This window comes from Chinchilla lanigera, unplaced genomic scaffold (genome assembly GCF_000276665.1).
Source record: "Chinchilla lanigera isolate Chin_1 unplaced genomic scaffold, ChiLan1.0 scaffold00019, whole genome shotgun sequence".
Classification (NCBI taxonomy): domain Eukaryota; kingdom Metazoa; phylum Chordata; class Mammalia; order Rodentia; family Chinchillidae; genus Chinchilla; species Chinchilla lanigera.
In genome coordinates this window covers 23,221,811-23,225,700 of record NW_004955420.1, presented here as the reverse complement: position 1 = coordinate 23,225,700, position 3,890 = coordinate 23,221,811, and positions in this window count along the sequence as shown.

Here is a 3,890-nt window from a genome sequence, read left to right as displayed (position 1 = left end):
GGGCGGCGGCGGAGAGCGGGAAAGGCGCCGCTCCGCCGGGGCGCCCTCGCGGCTCCGCGGGCCCCAACACCTCGGGGTCTGCTCGCTTCTGGCTGCCCTCTGCGCGCGCGTCTGGCTGCCTGTCCCGTGTCAGTCCGTCTCTCTAGCTGCCTGTCTTCGGTCTTCGCCTCTCCGTAGCTGTCGCTGTCCTTTGTCCCTGTACGCCTGTGCCACCGGCTCTCTGTCTCTCGAGTCTTTGTATGCTGTCTTTCCTGGAGGGGACTCGGTCACCCCAGACCTGCTGCTCGGCGCCGAAGTCCCCGCTCCCAGCGCCCGCCGCGCCCCGGAGCCGCGCGCCTGCATTGTCGCCGCAGCTGTGAATGGCAGCGCCGCGGGGGCGCCCTGGCTGCTGTGACGCGGGGAAGCCCGAGCGCCTGAGGACGCGGCGCGCGCTACTGTGTGTCCCGAGGGAGGAAGAGAGGGCACGGAGGGCGCCCCCCAGGCCTCGTGGCGGGCGACGGCGGGAGGCTCCGGGCCGGAACACGCCCTCTTCCCCTCACCTCTGGCCGCCCTCCGCCCCCGCCGCGGCCGGCCGTCAGCGGCAACGTCACCACCGCTCGCGCGCACGGGCTCTGGCGCAACCACCGGCCTTGGGGGCGGGGGTCTCGCATCAGCCGCGGTGCGGGCGGCGCTGATAAGGATCCTAGTCACCCTGTGGCTCAGTCCACACTCCTAGGGGAGGCGCCTTCCCAGCGCTGAACCACCAAGTCCCAAAGCCGGCGAGAACGCCTTGTGTTCCAGCATCTCCTTTTGGAGGGTTAGTCCCCGGACAATCACGCAAGTAAATGTAAAGATGGATGTCCTCGGGAACCTTCGGAGCGACGGACGGAAGTGTGGGGTGGAGAGGAGGTGGCACGGGACAGCTTGTCACGGAGAGCCCCAGGCTTGGGACTCCCTCCTACCAAACCCTCCTCTGCTGTCCTGAGAGCCGAAGCAGTCCCGGGGGCCCAGCCGTGACACCCGAAGTCCAGAAAACCCTGTCCCCACCCCGTATCTGCCACTTTCTGACAGCCTGATCGGAAAGCCCCATAATTACTGTGTTGAAGAGTGATTCATGTGTGCTTGTATAACTTTAGGAAATAAAGCAAATCACACAGAACCTTTGCTATATATCCTTCCAGTCTTCCCCCCACGTGTTTGCATCTCTCTGAGCCCCACGGTCTAGTATGCCTCATAGAGATGATAAGTAGAAGAAGAACCTATTTTTAATTTGTTTCCACAGTACCGGGGATTGAGCGCAGGGCGTTTGCACCGAGCTACAGCTCAGCGCCCCCCACCCTGCCCCCGCCCCCACAGGTTCTTGGTGAGTCTGAGTTTGAGAACTTGGAATCCTCTTGCCTCGGCCCCGCAGAGTGCTGGGGTTACAGGTGTTCCACCACACCTGGCTAGAACCCACTTCTTAAGGACAATTTTGTAAATGAAATTGCCTGGAGACGACGTAGGTTGTCTCAGGAGTCGAGAGCCCACCTCACCTAAAATGAAAGAAGGAGCCGTGGGGTTCTTGCCAAGGCTAAAATGAGAGGACGTGTGAGGAGACTGGAACTATTATTCCCTTTTCTCTCCCCTGAATGAGGGTGATTGGAGGGTTAATGATTTAGCCTGGAATTCGTTTGTTTAGTTCTGTCTTAAATAATCTTATTCCTTTCCTCCTGTGCAGGCTGGATCTTGGCTAAAGCAAAAGATCTAGTGCAAAGTTGTAAAGATACCGCAATACTGTATATAAATAAGCTTCAGCTATACCATGAAAACGCGTGGGGGAGCCCCTTAAATTCAGATCCTCTGCTTAAAATTCTGCTGTTCTGCATCACTGCCCATGAGAAGTTTTATTTTCATATCTAAAATGAAATAAAATTTGGAGTTGTGCAACAGTGCATTGAGTTTCTCAGATGAAGGTCCCTCAAAACCTATGCACCTACTCCTTATAGTCTAAGCAAGAGGATAGATGTTAAAGCAGCTGAGTATTAGCATCACCTTCATTTAAGTGGAAACTAGACCTGTACAGCAGGTTGAATAGGGACTCTTCCATATGCACCCCAAAACATGTGGCTCTATAACCTCAAAATGTGTTGTTGTTTAGAAGTAAGGTCTATGCAGGTGTAATGAAATGGAAATGAAGTCAACTTGGTCATGGAGGCATATGCCTATGTTCCCAGCATTCTGGGAGGCTGAGGCAGGAGGATCACAAGTTTGAACTCAGCTTAGGCGACTTAGTCATCAGCAAGACTCTGTCCCAAATTTTTAAAAATGAAAAAGAAGAAGGGAAGGGTATATCTCAGGGTAAAATCTCTGGGTTCAATCCCAGTACTGCAGGGGTGGGAGGAGAAAAAGATGAATTCATACTGGATCAGGACAGCCTAAAATCCAGTCACTGGTGTCTTCATAAGAGGACAGACACAGTGACACCTGCATACGGAAGAAGGCACAGCAAGGAGGCAGAGATAGGAGTAGTGGAGCTATGGGCCTAAGATTGCTGGGAGCCCCAGAAGCTGGAGGGGGCCTGGAAGGGGGAGTAGGGCCCGGTGGACAGATTCATCTTGCATTGCTGGTCTCCACACTGTGAAGAAATACATTGCTGTTGTGTAAAGTCACCCACTCTGCAGCAGTTTGTTACAGGTGCCTTAGGAATGAATGCAAACTCTTACAAGTATTTGGGGGTGATCCTTTTACCATGGTCTCTCACAGCCATCTTTTTCCTTAAACTCTCTTGGAGCCCTCTGCTGCTATTTTGCCCACTCAAAGGAATCCTACACCATGAGGGTATTTCCAGAACTCATTCTATTTAAAAGACACTAGTAAGTTACAAAGAAAGAAAAAAAAGGAAAGGAAGAAAAAAGAATGAGGCAGATTTGTGTGTTATGGTAAGATCTCCAAGGCCTACCAAAATGTCATCAGTGTAGAGTATAATTCCACCTACGCAGAAAAAGACAAACATTGGTCTACATACCTTCTACACATACATATCCATGCATCTAGGGGTTAGGTATGTAAATGCATACAGTAATTCCATGACTTATGAACATCTGAGTGGGGAACCTTCACAGGTGTACTGTGTAAGACTCACTTTGTCAGCTTACAAACAAATCTGACTTATAAACAATTCTCGCAGAACGGAATTCATTCAGAAGTTGGGGACTTACTGTATAATCAAAGAAAGATCCGGACAGATACATACCACACTGCTAATGATTACCTCTAAGGATGATACTGAATCATTTATGTACTCATTTTAGAATGAATTGAATTTTTTATTGTGTATTTTGCAGTATCTTGTATTTGCCATAAAAAGGTCTTAATTATTTTTTAAAGGTTTAAAACTGATGATATACTTGATATATTTACCAAACATCTCAGTACAGCTCCAGACAAATCAGTTGACTTTGAAAAGAGAATAGTGTAGTGGTTAAGAACGGAGAGTCTAGCTAGATTCAGTTCAAAGCTCAATCTTGCCGGGCATGGTGGAGCACGCCTACAATCCCAGCACTCGGGAGGCTGAGGCAGGAGAAGCATTGTGAGTTCAAGACCAGCCTGGGCTACAAAGTGAGCTCAAGGCCAGCCTGAACTGTAGAGCAAGACCCTGTTTCAAAAAAGAAGAAAAAAAGAGCTCAATCTTGTACCTGCTATGTGATTTCTGGCAAGTTATTAAACTTCCTTGTGTCTTAGGCTTTGTGCCTGTGAAATAGGGAGGATAATATTGGTAGAATATATCTTCCCAGGTCATTTCAAAGGTTAAATAAAAATTATATATATATATACACATATCACTTTATAGGAATATATAGATAGCTCAGTGGCACAAGCACTTGCCTGGCAAGCGCAAAGTCCTGAGTTCGATTCCTACAAGCAAAAAAAAA